This window comes from Aphelocoma coerulescens, chromosome 2 (genome assembly GCF_041296385.1).
Source record: "Aphelocoma coerulescens isolate FSJ_1873_10779 chromosome 2, UR_Acoe_1.0, whole genome shotgun sequence".
Classification (NCBI taxonomy): domain Eukaryota; kingdom Metazoa; phylum Chordata; class Aves; order Passeriformes; family Corvidae; genus Aphelocoma; species Aphelocoma coerulescens.
The window spans coordinates 75,946,805-75,971,285 of NC_091015.1; the positions used below are offsets into that span (position 1 = coordinate 75,946,805).

The following is a 24,481-nucleotide window of genomic DNA, read 5'->3' on the forward strand; positions in this document are numbered from 1 at the left end:
AACTTCAGCAAATAGTGGTTGGTTGAGAGCCTGGAGGTCTCATCATACAGCAAACAGGAAAGGAACTTTGCACTGCCAGACATGGCACAGAGACCATGCAGAATGCAGGTATGGAAAGTGAAATGCAACTAATGCAACATCTGGTGCAGCTCACAACTGCCTAAGGAGTCACAATAAGACATCCAACACCTATGTGCAAGTACAGTGTGTGCTATATGCACTAAATTCTTCACAAGCAAATATCTGTCCAGCTTGTGATTACATCTTAACCCAAAATTTTAAGCTGTCTTATGACCAAAATATGAGTAAACGTTCCCAGGAGAAAAGGAGACTGAAGAGTTGTCCATGCTCACTTAGTATGGCTTTCTGGTAAAACTACCAGCAAGAGTGACAATTAAAATACAAAACTGTAATGAGCTAACATGGGTGTGTTGAAAGGGACCATAAAGTCACTTCTGAGTGTGGCCTTGTGCCACACTGACAAATGACAATCACCCTTCTCAGTAACCCCTAGAGTTACTGAGTAAGGGGAGAGAAACCCTTAAAATACAGCACCATCAGCTGCCAGTGACGGGGTTTCTCAGGTGAATTCTTTATCTCTGCAATTTGCTTGACTTCCCTGGTTCTGCTACATCCATAGTTTCTCGAGCTTTACAGTGGTTTAATTTTCCCCCTTGGCTGTACGAGAAATGCATGCCTTGGGTGAAAAAAATAATACACAAACCTACGGATATAGTTTTTTTTAGGATGTGGGAAGTTGTACATATCTACTGACTTTACTCTGCAAGTTTATTACATTTCTGTGGTACTGCTTTTTCAAGACTATGTGCAAGATTCAGAAATACCGCAGTCTTAACTGAACCTGAAATACAACCTTGCAATTATTTCACTAAATGTCCCTCTTGTAGCCAACAAGCCTGCTCGCTGGTAACCTGTATCCTTAGACTCAGGCCTCTGGTGGCTCCTTTTCTTCATACACTGTTACACAGAGGATATGAAAAAACCCACACTTCAGTCAAAGTCCTTTTGCAGTGGGCCCCTGCAACCTGGTGTTACTGCCTGTCATAGGTTAATACTGCTCAGCTGGACCAAAAAAAAAAGATGCAAAATTTAGACTTATGTAGAATGCCTTGTGCAACAGGAAACACGGGTTTTATATCCCAAATTTAATATAATTGCATTGAGATGAGCAGACTGACAGTTTTTCTATCCAACTGATATGATCTGAAGTCACCTGGAACACGTTATCATATATTCATAATGGTCTGGAAACCAGAGTGAAAGCACCTATCAATTAAATTGTATTAAGTACTAAATTGAGGGGGTTTTTTTTGGAAAATAGGAAGGATGATAAAGCAACATTTCAAATGGACTTTTAGCAGATAGAAACAGCAGGAAATAACAGCCCACGATCTGTCTTGGACAAAGGGTACACTATATTCTACAGTAGCCTACTGAACTGCAATTGGTACTGTTCCACTTCAACAGCATCATTAGGTATCTGTTGAGGAAACAGAAGAATAAGCAGATCACCCAGCAGCCACAGCACTCACTTAGCTAAGCTTTAAGCATATTATGTGAAAGATTTAATAAAACAAGAGCTTTGGTGCGTCTCATTTTCAGGTGCCAAGAAGCTCCTGGTACAGAGCAGATGGAAAAGAGACACCTAAGTTGGGGCTGTGATTTCTGCCTGGCAGCATAACACATGCAAGCTGCCGTAGCAAGTCCAGACTCCTATTACATATTTTTCTTAAAAAACTTGACTGAGAGTGAACTCCATCTGCAAAGAGCTGCATCCACACCGAGACCTGTTACTGCATCACAACTTTGTATTTTGCACATACAAACTCAACACAATTCTTTTACATCCCCTTAACGGTACCCTGTGACAGTCCCTCTCATTTAGCATCATGACTTTGTTCTGAAAGCCTTGAAGGTGCTAGCCAAAATTATAAATCCTTAGTATTCAACTTTTTGACAACAGCGATTGTTCAGGTACTTAATTAATGTGGCCCTTTCCTCTCATTTTTCTTTTAACTTTAAAGGCACAAGCTTTTTAATTACTGACATTCTTTGTGTGGGCAAGAGGAGCAGGCTGTCTCTTAGTACTTGCTAATGATTCTTTGACTGATGTAAGGGGAAGAAAATACCATTGAAAGGGCTAGGAGTAGATAAATTGGCAGCCCCTGAGCAACAGCTGATGACTTTAAATGCAAGCAAAGGGCTGAATTCATTCCCTCTGAGCCCAGAGGAACAGCTGGGATCAATCTGACTCACTGAGTAGCTTGAAGCACGTCACTGCTCATTTCCCATGTTGTGTAACACATGGATTAACCTCTCTGGCTAAAGCAACATCCTGGTCATGGGACAGGATCCCAAAGTGGTCAGAAGTGCCCCATCTTCTTGGGAAACAGTGTTCAGTGTGTAAGTGGGAAGGTGCAGAACAGGTATGGTGAAGGAGAACAGTCTCACTAATCTTAAATACTTATCTATTCTCTCTAGTATCCTGCTGACTATGCTCCCTAGGCCATGGCAGAACAAGAATGGGAAAAACCTAAGGAGGAAGGACAGCCAAAAGGGAGATTTGTATTTCAGACAGTTTTGGACAATACCATAAGACCTATTTGGACCACTAAGATTCATGTCACTCTCTCTATTGATCAGACCCTTACTTCAACAGGGTAGTCTTGAAATGTGGTTCATTATAGCAAGTTTGACAAGTCTGAGATGCTTCTGCAAGATACTTCAAAGCAGATGTCTACAGATTTCAAAATCAAGTGGTTATAGCTTTCTTTACTTAGCTTTGCCTGCCATTCTTGACAACTGTAAGCAGTCATACTATTAAAAATTTCTAGCTCTATATTATTATTAATATTCATCTCTCATGCCCTACTAAGTTTCACTATTATGCTTAAAAAGATGCACCAGCTTGTTCTGAAAATGGGCAGCTTCTCTACACAAAGCCCATGGTTCCAATTACAAAGACCGGAATGGGAAAGGACTGAAACAAAATCAGATATTGCATCTGTTATTGCATCAGCAGTCTTTGTCCTTAAAACCTTTTCTTCAGGATATAAAATGCTTCATGTTCTTATAATAACATTTCTTAAGAAAACAACTGCAAAATATTTGATATTTATTTGCAGTATGATTCAATAGGTTAGTAAAGCTGCTTTCCATTGTTTCCCTTGTCTATTCACCCTCCAGCTAAATGCCCTCATTACAGAGGGTGACCTAGAGCTGATGAAATGTAGATCCCAGTTCACTTCACAGTTACAATCAAAGCTCAAATCCTCAGCTGAGGCTAACATCCTCAACACAGCCTAAATAGGAAGAAAGGCCAGCATTCAAACAGAAACTATTAGTTAAATACAGTACAGTGAAGGTTTGCCCCAGGGATGAAAATTCATTATCAGACATTACAAAGCTTTTGCCTTGGAAAGGAAATGCATCACTAAAATTTTCTTTCAGGAAACATAAAAGATTGCTTGTTTTTCATTTTAAACATGCCTATTGATAACATAGCTTGTAGTATGTCTTTCTGGATGAGGTTTTTGGAGCAATAGGTTCCTATATTGATAATAGAGATGAGAAGACTTTGTGGGCCTGAAAGCCTTCTCATTTCTTCCAACTATTTCTATTCCACAAATAAAAATATTTTCTTTCTGTGAAAATATGACCTTGCTTATAGTCAAAATTGAGTGTTGATTTTATGTTTTCTACCATCTGACTGTAGCAAATTCATATTTGAATTGTTGTGTTTAAAGGAATGGACGTACTCCTAAGAAACCAGGTGTCTGGGCTGTTAACTGTGCATGATGGAACACTGCACAATGCAGAAAATCTAGAAACTATGTAAATTACACAGTTTCACTGAAATAAACTGTTGTATCTATGACTTAGGTGTCAGTTAAGCCTTAGGCTGCTATCAGTGGTGCAAACCCATCATTGAAATGTTATGCTACAAAAAAACTTGTATCCTTATCATAGCTTTATCATGGCTATCATTACTAAACCACAGCAATAACTTGAAAAACTATACATCTGGCACTCATTTCCCTAGATGAAGAGACTGTCACACCATCTCTGATTACACCACTTTGAGCCATGGCTGCCTTAAGGAACCAAACCAGAAAGTGTCAGATCTGTAAGTACTGCACCACTCAGCATGCAAGAGATCAGTTGCTGTTAGTGACAGACCATACACTGGCTACAGCTCTGGCAGTCCAAAGTCCTACCACAACTAATGTCATTGCTAAGCCAAAAGCATTAAGAAAACAAGATGACCAAATCTATTGTGAGCCTCTGCAAAATATTTTATGGCAATACAGATGAATCAAACTTCATTGCCAAGGGGAACATTGTTATGCCACTTTTTTTTTTCCTTTTTAGTAAGATTGAATATTAAAGCAAAAAAAAAAAATCACGTATCTACTGTTATATATAAACAGTGTCCAGCCAATGATGACTTCTGTAATAAAAAAGTGAAAAGTAATGACATGGGATATTAGGAATACTGATGTGTGTATCAAATTTTAATGGTCTGAAGAATAAATTAAAGGGAGCTAAATTAATAAAAGATATGTTAACACTGTTCTGTTAAGAAAGTCTATAGAGACTCACCAGGGTTGAGCTACAACAAATTGTTGCATTAACCTTTATGAAAAATCTGCCTGTAAGAAACCAGGAGTAAGAAAAGTGCCATTTTATTTTATAGTAAGATTTTTACCATCCTGGCATCTTCTCTCCAATGGTACTTGACATAATTTGTTTCCCAGAAAGATCAAGGAGAAAGGAGAAAAACAGTTCATCCTGACAAATCCAACACAAATCCTGACACAAATCAAATCATACGTACCTTTATTGGTGCCAAGCTAAGTCATTCTGCTATGAACAAAATCAATGAGAATTTGAGGAAATTAAAAACCCCAAACTAAATAAATTATTAACAACATAGCAGAAATTTCATTTCTAGAACTTGTCTAAAAGTATGAGCAGTGCATGGCCAAAACCTGTTCACTAACTACAAGAACTCACTGAGTTCTTGAATGGATCAGTTAGTTTTGAACATAAAATATGTTTTGGCAAACTTATTTTTCCCCTCAGTCTGTAAAGTACTGCAATAATTCTAGCACTCTAATATTAAATAAAGCCATCTTTGACAAGGAAGAGACAGCTAGAGAGAATGCTTTCTATATGTATGCATGCTACACTTGCACCTCAAACGGGCCAAACTGGTTCCCTCTACATGTTAACAGATGTAGGACAACCAGAATGTTCCTATACAGAAAAAGACAAAGAGACCATCAAAGACACAGAGCAGATTGCACATAAAGAGCATTTCAACAGACCAGGACTCTTCACGATCTACAGAAATGAGTGATGACTAAAATCCTCATTAGCTTGCAGAAAGTGAGTAGGAAATGACTATTCACTGTTTCTTCTAATAGAAATAAAATGAAATCAATAAGATCAGCATGTGGCAGGATAAAAACAGCAAAAGGAGGCTTTTTTTTAATGCAATACAGAGTTCAGCAGTGAAACTACATGCTGTGGGAAGACATGCTAAAAATCCTAACAGCTTCATAAAGCATCCAGACAAATAAATGTAAGGGGGGGGGGGGGGAAGTATCTATTGGGGCTAATAAACATGGAGAAGCTTATTTAGCTCACACAGACCATAAGCTACAGATTCCAGAGACCAGTATAGTGCACTGGGGAAGTATTATTATAGACTTACCTCATTGTGTTCTTTCCTAGGCATCAGCTATCAGGTGGTATTAAAAAGAGACTGGGCTAAATGGGCTTTGTAGCAGAATGCATTTTATTAAGTTTATAAAATAAAACCAATTTAAAATGCTGACATGAATCTCAACTGCACTCTCATTAGTTCTCATTCACAGATTGTCTGACATGAGAAGGAGGTTAAAAAACACAGAAAAACTCCAGTAAATCTCAACTATTAAAAATACTAAAAGCTAAGAATACTTATAAGTATACTTAGTATGCATTCATTTGGAACTGGAAGTATGTAGACACTTAGACATTGTGCATTTGCCAGTTTAGCAAAGCAATCCTGGCTTTTAGTACAAAAGCTTTATCATGTTGTAAATCAGCATGTTTTGAATGGTCATGCGTGCCCTAAGACTGTATGCTGCTCCAGGAAAATAACTAGCAAGTACAAATGAAACAGAAAACAAACATGAACGATCTATGTAAAGGATTTCTGCTGGCTGATTAAAAAATCTATTTTAATCATGATTTCAAATCCATCAACTCTGGCTGGAAACACATTCCTTCTGCTTAGAAGCTATTTGCAAGAAATATCAATTCAAGAACTTCATTGGACTGTCAAAAATAATACAATGTTCTTAGGTACTAATTAATTATAGACAAAAAACATGAGTTGTCAGCACATTTTCACCAGCAACTGTTATTGGAGCTTTCAGAAGATAAATCAGCAGAATCAACTTTGCTGGTTTTATCAATGGCCTCAGAAAATGAAGTTTACTTGTTACACTCTCTATGTGTTTCCTTCTCCTTGTCCTTCCCAGTGACTTAAAAATCTGGTGGCCAAAGCTGCCACTGGCTAACAATCTTGGTAGCATTAGTGCTTCTAGAGGGAAGGAAAAAATACTTGGATAATTTGTTTGGCTTCAGCTTTTGATGGGCCTTGAGGCGTGACTATGAGCAGCTGTCATACCTGTCATACTGGACAATGCAGACCCTGGGGCTGAAGTCCATCTAATACAACCAGACCCCTTCCCTTACTGCAACACTGGTGAAGGGAGCAAGGCTTTGGCTCTAGCACAGAAACACTGTGAATGGGCTCTCCAGAGCAACAGAGCAGCCTACCCTCCACAGCCACCACAGGCAAGAAGTGCCTGGGTCTCTTCTCCAACCCAGTGGGCATGGGACAGCCTTCATTTGCTCTGTTCGGCTCCCTTATCCTTATAAAGGGTACCCACAAGAGAACAGCCCAGTGGGAACAATCCCTGTACTGCACTGACTTCTAAATAAAGTCCAGAGGTTGTCTGGGAGAGCTTTTGTCAGCCATGGTCACAAACAAAAAAGGGAATTCCTTCAAGGACCATTGAGGTCAAGTGCTCAGAAACAGGTCCTTTTTAAACTACCGCTATAGATATAGCCACAGAGAGCACAAGGAGTGAGAGGACTATGAGGAAAGATCTCACTCTATGTTCCTCCTTCAACAGCAAAGACTTTAGTGACAGGGAGCAGGTCCACAGAAAACTTGACTTCACCATTTTTCTGCTGTGGGACCACATGGGACAATTAACACTGGATCCATTCTGTCTTTATTCCCTGCCCTATTTCAACTGCCATCATCTGCAGGAAAATCCAGTATAAATTACAACCTACCAAAAAGAATAAAGAGGAGATAACAAGATGGAATATTTGCAAGGAAGAAAAAGAGGCAAATGGGTGTTCAGGTCTCTCTGATGCTCAGTAAGAGCTGAGAAACTAAATCTCACTTAAGACTATGACCCAGCTATTAGCTACTTACTGAGCACTGGCGCCCCAGTGGAGACAGCAGTAAATTCTTCTCTGGAGAGTATTTGTTGAAGAAAATAGGCAAACACTGATATGCCTACTAGATGAAGACTTGATCATGATAAACTACTGGTGTTTTCTTGCAGCAAAGGGCTGCTGCTCTGAAGGGACAGTATCGTAATGAGACTGACACTCCGAGTGTTTATGAAGAGTGTTACCCCGCAGAGCACACAAGGGACTGGCCTTGTATTTGCAGTCATTACCATTATTTTTCTCCTAGTCCCATTAGCACCATTATTTAGAACAGCATCTGCACACAATCACAAAAATAGAGTCAAGTGCGCTGCCGTCTTTTCCCATGTGTGCTGTTAACTCCAATTTTTCAAACAAGCATTCCATGTGCACGCAGCTCCACCAGCACGAAGAAATCTATTTTGGGACTGCTCTAATCACTGGGCACAAACAGGGAGGCAGTCAGTGGCCTATGCACTTGCAAGCAGCAACATTTGCACTAAGTGGGAACACAGCTAAACAAGCATAAATATAGTCACAAAGATTTCTAACTCAAAAGAAAAAAAAGAAACAAAAGTTACTCTTCCACTGTGGGAGTTTTTTCAATTCAGAGAGAGATGTGAGAAGAAGGTTCAGAGTGGTGTTAGCTAGGTGTTAAGTAATATGGATGTGGAAAGGAGAAAGGGACATGTAAGTGCAATGAGCCATTTTCCTGAACACTAAGTAACAAAGCATCCAGACAGAACATTAAAATATAGATGAATGGTTGTGTTTTTTCAGTACCTTGGAGAAGCAAATGAAACATTTGGTCATAGGGAGTCCAGGAGACAAAAGCTCTCCAAAAGCATTATCTATTTTCTCAGCCACTCTGCAAAATGTAAAGATTACACTTTAGTCTGGAAGGAGCCTCCTCCATGTTATCAGGGAGATGTGCCAGTGTGTTTTGACCAGAACAGGAAACACATTTTGCAATAAACCACTGCAAAAAAAGCACCTGATGGGCTTTGGTGAAACTGCCTGCTTATGTTGATGGGACATCAGTACAGCCCCAATCACTTTAGTGTAAGCATACTAATTGAAAGTCAGCACAGATCTTGTTTCCTCAAACTGTTCTTTTTTCTCATGACTGGCTGCCCAGCACTCCTGTATCACTTAGGAACAAAGCTGGGCTCTCCTTCAATGATGTCTTTGCTTGAGCAACAGAAGGATTGTTCAGGGACTGGACTCGAAGTCAATTTCAGCTGTCTACACACCCCAGATTTGTGTCATTTATGCTAGCTTTTATTTTCAATAGGGTATCCCTCAACCTTTCAAATCAAGTTAATACAAAACCCTGGGTGTCTATTTGAGCAATTTAAAACTACTGAAATTAACTGTCTTCCATAACAGCAAAAAGTCATGAGAACCAAAATTAGTGGCAATAAGCATATCTTCAGCATCTCCTTCATCTCTACATTTTCTACTGAAATGCCATCAGAAGAACATAAAATTTCCCAGGCTAGGATGATCCAAGTTTCCTGACTGTGTATCTGTCCGTGCTGACCCTCTGTGGTGTCTCCAAATAATGATTTCTGATGAGATCTACAAAGCTTACAGAGGGAGGATGCTGGGGTGAGGGGGAGAAAATCACGCCTTGTTGGTAAATCAGTAACCACACATTAAATGAAGCAAGCTGTCAGACTGGCATAAATTGTGCCTGCTACTGAAACAGAAATTCCTGCAGGATAAGCTATTCATCCCTGGCATCAGAAGGACTCCAGAACAATGTTTCCCATGATTAGAATGCCTCAGGAGATAATTAGCTAACAAGTAATGTCTACTCACATCACCTTGGTCATTACTGTTACTTGGATTTACAGTTCAGGGCCATTCTAGCCAGTCACTTTTACTGTTGGCTAATACAGAATACAGAAGAACATGTAATTTTTTGTGTGTGTGTATTCATAACCAAAAAGCATTGAAAAGGAATTTATTTGTGGATGTTTAGATGAAAGAAGCATCACATGGCAAGCAAATGCTTCAGTTGCACCTTCAGCTTATGCAGACTGGGCTGAATACAACTGCCCTGATCTAAACTAGTGATGCATCTGACCTTTTATCTTAAGCAGATCACAGTACACCCAATTTCACATTAGACAGCAGCAACAGTTCTCTTCACAAAAGAAAATCCCAAATTACCTTCCCTGATTATTACTGATAAACAACTTCTAGAGATTTCCACAGAAGAAACAATTCTGCTAAAAAACTGTGTCTTAAACTGACAGATGATTTCTCAATGAGCTGAACAAAGGTTGCTTTATAATTGGAAGTTTTTTGATTGACCCCTCTTGTTATCCTGGGTTTGATATCAGCTAAGTAAAGAAAGACAAATGACAGTTTTAATACTGCTTTAAAACTGCAGCTTGGTGTGTCTTTTAGTCAACTGCATATCCTTTCATATGAACTTCAGGAAAAAAACTACAGTGCGAAAAACAGAAGAGTATGTGGTAGTCATTGATTTTGCTAAAGTCACAGAAAAGCAAGAAATTTGCCTGACATAAATGACACAGCTGAATCTCAGAACCCCTTACTAGGGATCAAGCAAGATCACTAGTAACTCCCAAGCTACAAGCAATAATTTCATATTCTACCCTCCTTGAAGAAAGTAGGAAAATAAATAATCAAGCTGGTTTTGAGTTACAGCTGAGTAATGAATACAGTACAATACTGCACTACTCCATCATTCATTTATTCATTCATTCAGACACTTCAGGGTTTCTCAGAGCTCTTAAGAACCATCGAACATAATTATCTTCCATTTGAAAATCAGAAATAACAGCAGCATCTCGGCCTATGAACTAGGATTCATAATCTGTCTGAAACTTATTTCACAACAAGTTGCTCCAGTCATTTATTCTTTAAATATTTTATTAACTTCTATGACATACTTTTTTTGGCTGGGGAAAGGAGTTGGTTGGGCTAAAGAACTCAGAAGGAAATCTTCAGATCAGGTGTTTAAATGTCACTGTTACCATGTACCTAAAAAAAGCGATCTCTTAAGAACACACAAGGATAAAAATCTGGCCCTACAGAAGTTAGTGGAAGAAACTTAGCCTTTGATTTCAGTATGTCTAGAAATTCACCCAAAATTTGTGGATCGGTCTGGCACATTCAACATGAACTGATTTGTTTGCTGAAGAAAGGGTGTGAATTAATTGCTCACTACAGATGCATGCTCTGAGGAGTGTGACTTCTTGCAGGACTCCCCCTGACTGCATCAGGTTTTATGGTAAGGGTCGTCTCCAAGTAAAGGTCACGCAGATTGTCACAGGAACAGAGACAGCTTAAAATTGTCCTCCAAGACAGCAGTTTGCTTATAAGAAGAGTACTTAACTGAAGTTTCATTACAATGAATTATGGTTTGCATAATTCATTTTAATTTAATAATGTAGATGAAAAAAATTAGATGAAAATGCAATAGATTGCAATAGATTCTCACCAGATTTTTTATGCAAGACACGGAATCAAGACATGCTGAACAGGCAGAGATGCTGAAGAAACGATTACTTGAGATATCATTACTTGAGTGTATTGATGAAGTGGAAAATAGAGCGTGAGGAAAAGATGCATGGGAGGCGTAATTACTATTTACAGTGTCTGACTTTAATGCTACACAACAGTAATGTGAATAAATCCACATCTTAAGCACTCAGGTGGCTACAGTGAAGAGGCTCTCCTGAAACCATTGTGCATATACCCAATACACACACATCTGCAAGGACCTACCTACATGTAACTGAATCCACCGATTGCCAGATCATTGCAGCACCTCTTCTGAGCTAATCCACAAGGCTTAAAGATGATTATACATTGGAACAATATTCATCCACCTTCCAGTATCATCATCTGCTCACCTCACTAGGATAATCAGGTTAAATATGTGTATAACATCCAACAAATCCTTACCCAGCATAATCTACAAGCAAGTAAAACTGGAAACAACAGGTACAACGGTTTCTAACTGAGATGACCCTTGATGTACATCTTTGTCTCTAACACACACAGCTGGGCATGCATTTTATTCTCACACTCCATTTGCACCCATAGAAGCCATCTCTTCATATATAAACAGCTGCAGACCTGTGCTGTAGCATTTACTGTTTCTATGTACTTGCTCAAATTTTAGTGAAGTACTCATCGAATGAGAATGCCTTCTGATATTCAGAAAGGCTAAACATGACTTTTACCTTCTCATTTCTCCAGGTTGTGAACTAGACCATTCCCCAATTGGTAGAACAAAAGACGCTGTCACATAGTGTGTTTAGCCACTCAGAACCTGGATCTTCCTCTACCCCAGCATCAACCATTCATGATCTTAAAACCTTTTACCCATTTCCTCAGGAAAGCTTTGACTTAGAATAATTTGCAGTGGTATTTCACTGGCTCCTCTCCTGGAGTATTTGAAATGTGGGTCTTAACACCTGTCAGAGCAAAACAACTCCTCATTCTGGAAACACATTTTAAAGAATACAGTGAAACAATGTTTAATTTCCAACCTTGAAACAGAGAATTGTTTTAAAACATGGTATCAAGCGAACACACATATTACTTCATAAACAGCATTCACTAGGGAACAGAAGAAAAACACAGTATCTAATAACTCAGTGACCAGTTCAAGCACTGAAGAAGAGCGCAAAGTCCACAAGAAAAACAAAACCATGATAAAACCTCTCTTTTTTGTTTTCCATCTTAAGATTTTGACAGTCACAGGGTGGAGGAGCACCCGATGCAATCCAGCTGAGGGCTGATAGTCTCTCTTTTCATCACAGGGACATATGCAGCTGCATGGGTGTCAGACTGAAGAAAAAATCAGGCTTTAATCAAGCACTTCATTAGCAGCCTGAACTCTGACAGCCACACTTTTTTCCTTTTATTACCTTTAAAATAAAATGTTATCATTTGATTCAAAACAAAGAGCTACGAAAATCCAAGACAGACATCCTTGAAAGTTTCTAGTTGGAACTCAAAAACATAAAAACCCATTTAATTCTGTAATCTCTTATTTTAAGTATCATTAAAAAAGCAGCTTACAGTTTTCTTTTTGTTTCAAAAAAATCACAAACCCCAAAACACTGAAGATATTTCACATAATGCTAGTCAGATTTTTGGAAAGTTTTTTGTTATCACATGGTTGTAAGACCACTGAAGAATCAGGGTCTCAAGACACAGGTAGGACTGGGTTTGGTAAGTGTAGTAAGGACAGAGAATTCTTAAACTAAGAACTGAGCTAGAAAACCTCATTATACTCTCATTTAAAGTGCTATGAAGCCCAAATAACACAAGAGCGGTAGAGTTACCAAGATCAGAAAAAAAAGATTCTTATGCATGTATTTATGTCACCCATGAACCCACTGAAGAGTATAAGGATCTACACCTGAGGTACTTGCTCTAAATTCTCTTTAAAGTCAGTGTAGAAAAGAGATGACAGCAGCTCGTCTACCCGTAAAGTAACCATCATCATATGGAAAATTAATTTCTCCTTAAAAGCCATGAAATGTCTCTTTAGTTCTTTTGTCTGAATATAGGGCCTAAGAGGATTACGTCAGATTTAGATACCTCCATTGAACATACTCCTTGTTAAAGGACATGAATCCTATCCAAACTGTCTTTTTGTTATGCATCTAGATCTGCTGGGCCTTCCTTCCCATGTTATCCCATGAGCTGCTGCAAAACAAATGCAAATTCTAATACGCAGAACCAAGAGCTCTGCACCTCTGCTAGGCTATTTAACAGAAATATTTGATCTGGAGGATTTCATCCTATTCCCTGTTACAGAAATATTAAATCAGGAGTAGCTCCCGGGGCTGCAAGCACAATGTGTTAAAGAAAGAAAGGGAAAACAATTCAATCTGTAGAGTAAAAACAATTTGAGCTAAAACAATGCTGATTTATATCATCTGGTCTTAATTTTTCTGGCTGTTGGTTTGAGGGGAAGAGGAGTCTTTTCAAGCTGTTCTCAGCAATGAGAAAGCCTTGCTACATTTTTCTCAGGTGCTCTGGGAGGCAGGAACACTTGGCCCTTAGGGTTCACCCCCTCAAGCTTCTTTCGTTTCAGTCATTGCAGCACAGGTCCTCCTGTACATGATGGCCTCAAGGGGAGAATCAGCCAGCTCCTCTCAAACGTACGGAAGACCCTCACCAGTCACCACCGAGATGGTAAATCTACTTAACTTGTTGTCTTAGGTTACAATGTAAGATGTAACTAAAAGTATGTATTCTGTCACCAGTTGTTAAAACCAGGTGGGGCAGCGTTCTTTGTCTCTTCCATGACACATCCCTGATAACTCCCTCCGGAGACATCTTCTGTTAATGAGCCATCCAGCCTCACTTCATGACTCATAAAATTACATCATCCCATTGTGAGATGCTCCGCCCAGGGGGAGGAACCAAGCATTCCTACCTGGATATAATCTGAGGTTTGGAACACCACACTCAGCCCTTACCTACTGGATTCCCAGAGGACAAGAGCTACATAATATACACCACTGGACCTTCAGAGGAAGACCAGACCCTTCTACAGGGTCACTGCTTCAACAGAACCGTATCTATCACTTCAGAGAGGACTGCAGCCATCCCTTAGTTGGACTGCTACCATGGCAGGGCGTCAGGTTGTATCCTGACTCTGTCAGGTTAAGGCAGTGTTTCCGTATTATTGCCTTGTTATAAATATTAGTAACTAACCGTTATTCCTATTTCTCATATCTTTGCCTGAAAGCCCCTTAATTTCAAAATTATAATAATTTGGAGGGAAGGGGGTTACATTTTCCATTCCAAGGGAGGCTCCTGCCTTCCTTGACAGACACCTGTCTTTCAAACCAAGACACGTGTGGATTTCTTGTTTGGGACGAACTATGTGGGGACAAAAAAATGTAGAGAAAGAGTCACTGCAGAGGTTCACATCACTAAAAAGAGAACGAAATTTTATGAACTGTAGAGTTTGTATCAGTGAGAGACTTCAGCAAGGGCCAAATATTTTCAAAGCAGGAAACAAATATTTCTTATTAACTTTCTTTGCCTAAAACCTGCAGCAGAAAGACATCCAGGTATCCTGAGTGTCAGTGGGCGCTCAAAAATTCATAATAATGCAAAAGCTATTGAACTTCCCCCTGATCTGTCTGCCTGTTGCTGCAAACCTCTTCTCACCCTCCCCAGTTTATGCAGTCAAAATATCCACACAAAGAAAACCCCCCCAAAATCCCACTCAAAGATGCTAGCCATGTGAAGTACTGCACAAATGCAGACTTTTGGGGAGGAAGGGAAGCCTGGCACTGTTTTCTTCTGTTGTTTTATTTTTCCATTGTGTTGACCCTTTAGGATTAACACCCTAATGTAAGCAGTGGCTTAGACTGTCATGATTTCCCTGTGATACTCTCAACAGGCACAAACCTGGAGGACTCATTGCCCAGTCTATTTTCCACTGCAACTCGAAGTGTCTGGGCACAAGTCATTGAAAGCAAACAGCTGCTCTGCAAAGACTGAAGTTCAAGGATGTAACCTCTGCTACGGATGCTCCAGCACTTTACAGCTAAGATGGAAGCAAAGTCCATCCAAACCTCAGGGAAAGAAGTATTTCCAATATTTATTTTAAATATTGATGGTATTTCATGAGTGTCTCACAGGAGTCCTCCAGAGTTCATCCCAACGCATTACTGCTGACCTGGTGAGGATACGTAAAACCTGTCTCAGCAAACCATTCACTCCAACGCCACTTCCCCATAGGGAGGAATCTTTACAACTTAGAAAAATAAAATTAAGCACAGTATTACAACAGCATTCTTCATGTTTCAAAAAGAAACTGCTAGTGACTTTGATTCATAACACAGTTAATGTGCATGGTACTAGTAAGGCCAATTTCCTGTGATTGGTTTTTGCAATAAATTTAAGAGGCCAATTTCTCCAAAAAGTTTTTTAGGTTTTATCTGGCAGGATTTGACAAAAGTGAGGGTTTAATAGATTTTGCTATTTCACCAGTGCACCACTGAAAAATTAAGACCTGTTCCCTGGGAGAATGACTGAAATGTTGATAACAGCACTGGATTTATATTTCACCAATTCTGTAGCTCTGTGATAACTACCACAGGGAATTCTCAATAACTCATTAAACTTAAGCCAATCTGTCATGCTGTTTTCTTCTTTAGGTCTGACTGATATGTCCCCATTCTTTTATTGCTTTTATTTTTTACCACTTAAGATGAATTTCTGCAGAATTTCTGCAGAACCACTGAAACGCAGACAGCATGTTTACCACACGTGTCTGCAAGACTTAGAGGTGCTTTGTGTCCATCCCTTTTGCTCCCAAAATACATGTATATGGTTGATAACTCTAGGGCTCACCCGTCGACCTTACTTCTATATTAAAATGGGATTACTTTTCTTCTCCGCAATTAACTATTCCCTGACAGTTTTCCCCAGCCTTCAAGTAATTTCTAATCATGCTTTAAACTTCCTTTTTCCTTTTTAAACTAAGAGCACATGAAACAGCCTTACCTTCTCTTACTTGTGACAGTCATTACATTACTCTTTTATAGAGATGGAGCCAGCATGGTGGGCATCTGCATATTTTAAGAAAGCGAAGGGTACGCTCCCGTTTCCCTTCATTACATGCAGGGAATTCACGTGACAGAGTACGGAGAAAAAACCCCCAGTAATCTGCTCACCAAAGACCTTACTAGTCTGCTGATAGAAATAAGGCTTTTAAAGATAATATCCTTTGCATATTTGGACTCTGTTTTGAGCAGACAGATTGGGGTGGAATACTTGTCAGCAAATGTAATGGTGAAGATGAAAAACACCCAAACAGTTCTGCTAAAAGCAATCAGAACTGTGAAACAGCAGAACCCCTGCTACAGACTTGAGTTATTTTTACAAAGAGAAGCAGGATGGACGGCAGGAATGGCTGGTGGAACTGTTTTTGAGGAATGATGCCCCACTCAGGACCTGACTGCTATTTACCACTCCACAGTATAGGAAGAAGCACCAGGACTCTGGCCTGGACTGCTGGATCAGCACATCCAGGTGGCAAAGACTGAGGTCTAAACTCTACCCATAATCATTCTAGGGACTTACATAATGACAGAAAGGCTAAAAATGCACTAAAGGAAAGCAACAAGAGTAAACCATTTAAACCACTTCAGGTATGACTGGGACATTTTCTAATGCTCTTATCTGACCTGAAACTCATAGATACAATCAGAAAACAAAGCCCTACTGCCCCAATTCCTTTTTCGCCCATGCAAGTACTTTCAAAAGGTAAATTATCACTCAGCTTCTCCTCAGTCTTTGAAAAACAGCTCATAACTGGGGAAGAATGCATAACAGCCTTTATATTCTCAGCTAGGTATTCCTCTAGGAACCAACAGAAAACTCTTGCATTCATAAAGGCCACCTTTCAAGGCTTTGGCAGCTCTGGAATCAACACAGCACAATCAAGGAGAATTGATTTTTATTGGTTTTACTGCAGACTCAGTTCCCTTGTGCTCAGAAAACCTAAGCATATGTACAGCTGGCAAGGCTGAGTAGAAAGCTTGTCTCCATGGGTTTGTGATAAAATTAGGTCTTACATATTCAAGCATCTGTATTGCTCTTTTTGCATAGTTATTATTTAAGGCTGTGCTAAGGTACTACAGTTTTCCCTAAATGCAGGAAGGGGTGGAATTTAGCCTTGTACTTTCTTACATAGGGTGAAAAAATCTCTGCTTTGGGGTTCATGATGCTAAAACTATTTTATATCCAACTAGTACAACATGCTGCTGCTTCTCATTTTATCTACAGACAAGAAGGAACAATGTTCATTTCTTGAACACATGCACTTCTTGCTGTTACATGAAAAGAACTCAACTCACTTCACCAAACAAGAATACAAATGAGTAAATGTAAAAAAAGTCTATACAGAAAATTTAAAAAAAAAAATTGATGTCCTACTTATAAACAGGAATATTACAAAATTATTTCATGTTGAGACTCAGAAATGAACCCAGCAAAGTAGGCTCACATTACAATACAGACTTGTAAATTCTTTAACATGATTAGCTTTTAATTGGTTTAGAGGAAACTCAGTGAACATTCTCCAAATTAGGGTACAACGTGAAGAAAACACCACCAAGGCTTCCATCATTGCAATACTGCAGGAAATGAACTCTATCCAGTACATTTCATTAAGAGACTGTCCCTTACTAAATGTCACACTGAGACCAATACTTCTAGTATTATGCTATTTCCTTCAGTCTGAAAAACAAATATATTTTCTCAGTAAAAAGTCCAATTTAGGATAACACATAGGCTTATTCCCCTTCAGAGACTTGTCTCTCTTTAGGACATGCCTTAGCTATATGCTAGGGAAGGAAACCCTTCATGAAGCATGTGATAAAGACACTGCAAGGCAGGACACTGGATGAGGTGGACCCCTGGTGCAAAGCAAGTCTAACAGTTACACCATTTCAAATATGAAGGTTTCCTAAAGTAGTAAGATGAAAAATCTAGGCTAAATGCTTCAGGAGCAGTTTAAATCACAATCTGTTTTCAGAGGCTGAGACTTCAAGTGCATCTCAACAAAACAACTGGTTTTAAAACAGTTTTTTCACTTCTGTTAAAAAAGGCAATAAACACAAAGCCATCTGAAATGAATTCCAGCTTTCTTAAGCCATGTCAGCGGAAGAACACATTCGCATTAGACAATGATTTCCTACCAGCAGAAGAATGGGGAGATAAGGCAGATCATTTATCAAACAAAATGCCAATGCAAACCAGAAACATTTCTCTCGACATTTGGACACATTCCAGATAAATTTGTTTCTTTCCCAGCCCAAGGTCGCATTCAATGACTTACTGCCTTGGATATCAAGATACCCAAAGGATACAGTGTGTCAAAGTAGGCTGGGTTTTTTTGTTGTTGTTGTTTTGTTTTGGGGGGTTTTTGGGTTGTGTGGTTGGTTTTTTTTAATGGGAAATCAAAGGCTCAGCAAAGTTATTACATAAAATAACATAAAAGTGAGTTAGTAGAATCAGTGCATCACCTCTGTGTAAACAGTTTCCTTGCAGTGTTGGATTGTTCCCCATCTGTTGAGCTGAAGTGGTGAGGAACAACCCAGAGCTAAACTCTGCAAGAGCTCCATTTCTATTTAAACAACCCGTCTGCTAAGACAGCTACACCCATTAAATCGTTCTGTACCTTCACAGTAGCAAGCTCTAACAAGCCCTGGTTTGAGACCATAGATTTGTGTAAACAAATAGAAAAGAGTAGCTATTACATATTTTGAAACAGCAAACAGAAGCCTCTCCTTTATCTCCTCATATCTCCTTTAATCTCATGCTTTTCTGGGCCAGGTTTTATCAGGGCTGTGCAAACAAGCCCAACCTCCCTGCTCACCATCACACAGATGCTTACAGAAGACATGAAAGCAACACAGGAGGCAGGACCAAGGTTTGGAAGACCACACAGGGCACTTACGAGATTAGGCATTTTTGAGTGCAGAATTTGTTCTAATTATGCAGACAAGTACAGAATCTGAATTCTCTTCAGTTTTTAGACTTAGTCTCTGTATGCATTTCTGGTGGGACTGCTGTAGATGGATGCACACTTCTGGGCTCTGCCCTGTACTCAGTGTAAACCCATTCCCTGATGAACTGAAAGCTGACAGCCATAGTTAGTGAATGCAGCATTATCCAGAACTAATTTAAAACACAAGCCTTGGGGCTTCAATATTACATTATACTCAGATACTTTGCATCTCTAAGCCTTAACTGAAGTTAGAATTGGTCAAGTGAAAATAACAGAACTCACTAATTAACCATATCTTTTGATCAAGTGTTTTATTTGACTGACCTCTGATTACTACATGAAATTTTCCAGAAATCTGTCATCGGGAATGAAAAGTGAAGCACAATTTAAAAATTGTGTATTTTTCAAGGTAGATCTATGATTGAGCTAAGTCTGTACAGCAATATTTGCTTTATTTGGCATCTCATTATTTGTTTAATCATGGGTCTATTTAGAAAGACATTTAAATAATACTAAGTTTCATGGACAACATAATATGCAAGCGTTGGTTCTGAAGGTCCCCACAGAATAACTAAAACAGATGTATGAGAAGCAGAGTCAGTAATTTCTAAATATGCCTAGCAGATCCTTATGCTATTTTTCCTCCTCAATAACTCACATCTGCAAGCTACATTCTAGTGTTTCTTCAAATCAAGTTCTGAATAAAATAAGTTTTGAGCAGCACAGAATGCTGAAATTGTACATTTGACCAATGTGATGAGAACTGCAGAGCTCAGAACTTCCAGAAAGCAGCCCACAAGATATGGCTCTTAAACCTAACTTCAGACAACATAAACGGAAAATATTGGCAGGATTCCCCACCATCTTGGGTTTAAAATTTAGGCTTAACGAAAATACCACTGATTTATTTATGAACACAGACTTCATACCTGAAGGTAATTCTAGGTATAAAGATGCCTTATTCTGCTCGAGTACTTTGTAGTTCATATGCTATAATGTTTTCCCGTCACTTGTTATTCTATATTTCACAGATAAAAAGTTCAAGTAAGCAGAGATAGAAACCACTGTTAGGTCTGGTGTGGGCTTTTTGGGTGTTTCTTTTTAAATTTCATTTTGTAATTAAATGCTACAGATAACTCTGCTCATTTACCCTCCCCAGTCATGGGTGCTAGATTTTTCCTCCCTCTTGTCATACAGGATGCTGAGAATACCTTCTCTGACGCAGCTCTCTGCCAAGGCAGGAGCAACCCATGGAGATGCTCCACACAGAAATCTCCACATTGGAAACACATCATTTGACAGCTTCCAGTCTGTCAAGGAGGACATTATTTTCCCAGCTGTCAAGGACTTCAACTCTGCTGTTGATGCTGTTTTTAAACACTTGGGTATGTGGGAAATTGTAGCCTTTCTAAATTTTTAAGATTAGGGAGATTTAAAATCCTCATATTCATTATAGTATCTATTGTATAGTATTATCAGATTTCACTTCTCAGCCCCACATAATATCCAGACGGGAGATGGATTTACTTATCTCTTCAGACTCGAAAATGAAACTGAAGATTTGCCAGCAACTTTCTCCATGAATTCCATACAAGAAGTGTGTGTGTGTAGAAAGCTTAGAAATACATAAAGAATGGACAGAATATGCTCTGATACATTGGGCCAAAAAACCAGCATCAATATTCTGTTTGAGATGGTCATAATTCAAAGCTGGCATGATTTAAAACAAAAAGCATCTTAAAAGTATTACTTTCAATAATTATTATGGAAGTCTTTCCTTTAAAATATTTTTTAAAAATGTACCTGCTTTCACTGTACACAACTCCAGAGGACATGACATCATGGCTCTGATACTTCTTTGCAGTGACAGTCAAAAAAGGGAACTAAGCCAGTCGGTTCATCATGGTTCTTGTCAGCTTATCATTTAACAGGCATCTCTAACTAAGAGAAAGCAGGATGATCTACTTACCACTTCTGCTCATGGTAAGTAATGGCTAAAAAAGAATTCTGCCCTGAAGTTCAGAAAATACTGCAGCTATTGCAATTCTTCTACTGCTTCAGATGACACTGTCTTCACCGACAGGCAACCATTAGCCTTACCTGATATTCTTGCGAGTAGAATACTTTCTTGGGAAGTAGAATTGTTCAGCTGAAACACCATTAATCTTCAATTCTATGCAGAATATGCATCTTCTCTCCTTCTCATGTCATAATTTAACTCTGAACAAACTTGGCAAGAGCAAAGACAGTAAAGCAACACATGAAACATCTTGTTTGACCCTTTGACTTTTTATGGGTTATCCCCTAAATTGGAAAACTACTGTTTTCATTACACTCATGTGATGAAATTATGGTATGATTATGAATGAAATTCACAGCAAAGATGATGCATTAACTCTTTTCTACTGTATGAGTATGTAACTATTTTCTCCAGTGGAACCTCAACTCCTCTTAGGTTCTAACTGTGATCCTCAATATGGGATAGAGACATAGAACAAAAAGGAGACACTTGGGTATAAATTTTGACTGTACATGGCACAAATGTTCTTAGGTTACCTGGCTATCAGCATTAATACTGGAGAAATTTCTGGCAAAATGACAAATCAGGCACTGGCTAGTTGAATAGGTATATTTGCTACACTTACTGACATTCCAGCTGATTCCTTCTGCCACATCTTGGTTTGATTTTGAACTTGGAAAATAAGTTATGGGCATTTTGCAAATGTATGATTTGGAATTAGTTCAACTCTAGGGAAAAAGGCATGGATTTCTAGATATTTCCAATGAAAATTATTTGGCTTTGGACAAGTCTTTTACTTGGACAAAGTAATTTACTGAGAAACACGCATACACATACTAATTTTTACCTTCTGCTCTTCTAAAGCTTTTATTTTAACAATACAAGGCAGAAGGAAAGGAGGGTATCAGCAAGTCTGGTATAAGAGAGCAGTATGAAAGAGGCCAATTATTTCCAGAATGAAACTTGCAACTAATGTTTCAAAATACCTAAGTTACAATCTGCTGTGACACTCTTAGGCTAGGTTCCAACAATTAAAGATATGTCTATTTTGGATAGTACTGCAGAAAAAAAGGAATTCAAGATTCATCATCATAATAGTTCAACTTTGCACACTTTCACTGAGCAAAAGGAATAAAAACTCCCCACTTGTATGACAAACACTTGTGCTCTCAGCTTCAGTATGACTGGAAAGGATGTATTAATAGAGATCTTAAGAAATCATAAAAGTGACTAGAATTCTCTGCAACAGAGTCTGTATTTTTCATCTTAGTGCAATTCCACATCTACAAGATTCTAGTATGACAGCTGTGTCACTGCATCTTTTCTACAGATGCACATCTTTATTTTCCAGAGTAATTATACACTCATCTTGAGAATTTCTTTTTAAAAAAGCCTCCCAGTGCCATCAGAGATGGATTACAGTGACCAGAGTCCATGAGGTATTTAATGAAATACACATTAAAAGAAGGAAAATGTGCCCAGTTTAGCAGGGTCACACTAAAGTCAGGTAGCCAAACTTCATCTCTTTCCATTCCTTCTCATGTGTATTTTATTTTCTTCACATGCAAGTGTTTTAGAAGTATAGACTAAAGACCATTAGAAACTATAGATTAAATGATTTTGGTTTTGGACCATATAGTGAAGACACAGCACCATTAAAATTGGATAGTTCAAGTTCTCCTGATAATTTTATGGAAGAGGGGAAAGTGTATGGCATTTTCAAAACAGGCAGGAATGCTTCAAATGGATTTCTCATTGCAGAAACAAGTAAAATTCCTAAGTCTTATAAGAGCCACAGAACAAAGTTGCTGTCTTCTGATCAGCTCCAGTTAAAAGAAAGAAACAAAACCAAATCTCACAAAAAACCCCAAACCAACCAACAAACCCCAACCAACGAAAAAAAACAACCCACACCAAAAAGCCTCAAGCCCCTCAAAACCCCCAAAACCATCTCTTCTGAAGACTCTACTTAAATCAATATAATCTGTGTCACTAGTGCCAAAAGAAGCAATTTTCACCCTTTCAACTGATAAATTCAGATTATATATCAATGAGTTTTCTATCTTATTTAAATGCTGTCTTCTGTTTAAAAACATACTTGTTGCTGTTGGGAAGTACCTGGCTTCAGAAACTGTGGAGTAGTCTATTAATCCTGTTTAAGAGACACAGAGGGCAGTATCAGTGAAGCAATGGAGATTCTACAAAACCAGGTAGCTTTACAGACATACAAAAGGGAGCAAAAAGGGATTCAGTAAGTCTTGGGTTTAATCCTAGTACAACTACAAGCTTCTTAAGGCATTTAGATGATAAAAATAGTTGGATTTTTTACTTTTTAATTTTTTTTTGTTTTGAGGCACAGCTCATTTCCTGTTATCTAGGCTTAACTGGAAGCAAACACAACCACCCTGCAATTTGTTCAGCACCTATTATACAGAGTCAGGCAAATGACTCCTTATAACTGTGCCAGGTGAAATTTGTGGAGGCAGGATTCCAGACTGACACCAAGTTGCAAGGTATAACATGACAAGGTTATACATAAATGACCTTTGCAGTCCTTTTCTGTGCCAGCAGTTTTTAAATGTTAAGACACAGAAGAGCATATTCATGTAAAGTGCATTAAAGGATACACTATATTTAAAACCTCAGCTGTATTACTGTGCAAGACAGCATTTTAAAAGAGTACTCTGAATTTTACTGAAGAAATTAAATGTCCTTAACATGAATCATCTCCCAAGGTATTAATGAATGACTATAACTTCCATGATACATATAAAAAATTATCCTACAGTATCATTTGTCAACTGCCATGTAGAAAGCCATCTCCTGTAAAAGAATTTGTTTCAAATTTCAATCCTTTGACATTTTCTAAAATTAAAGTATTTTTTTATGGCAGGAAGTTCCAGATTATTAATGAACAGTTAAATAGCTAGCAATAAAATAATAGTTTTAGACAACTCTAATGGTTTCTCTAACTTGTCATAAAGGAACACCGTAAAATGACAAGTAGTACGTTAACATTAGTTCCACCACCTGAAATTGATTTCAAGTGAATATCATCTATACCAAGGTATTTTTAACAGTCAATGGTTTGCATTTGTCTCATAGGACACTTTTTTCATGTTTTTTTTTCTCCATATTTAGCTCATATTGACCTTTTAGGCTAGCATGATGGTGTCTGATAATCAAAAATAACATCATAACATATACAACTAACTGAAAAATTATGTTCATAAGTAGAAAAGTTTCATCAGATAACAGAAAATTTCCATCAGATTTCAAAGCAGTTTTACAAACACTGCAAAACTGCTATTACACTAAAAAAATTGTACGAACTATGTACAAGAGTACAGGTAAAATGGGATTAGGAGAAATTAACAGCTAGACAAAATTTAACTAAATGC

The 24,481-nt window shown here is 38.4% G+C and overlaps 1 protein-coding gene and 1 long non-coding RNA gene across 4 annotated transcripts in view; one reads left to right on the top strand and one right to left on the bottom strand.

The window, feature by feature from the left end:
- The window catches only part of PHACTR1 (phosphatase and actin regulator 1), a 306,934-nt gene that overhangs the window by 206,083 nt on the left and 76,370 nt on the right, over positions 1 to 24,481 (bottom strand). The gene's annotated exons all lie outside the window — the stretch shown is intronic.
- LOC138105779 (uncharacterized) lies at positions 2,257 to 5,960 on the top strand. Its single transcript, XR_011148682.1, has 4 exons — positions 2,257 to 2,424; positions 2,503 to 4,147; positions 5,259 to 5,412; positions 5,891 to 5,960. It is a non-coding gene; the product is annotated as an uncharacterized lncRNA (long non-coding RNA).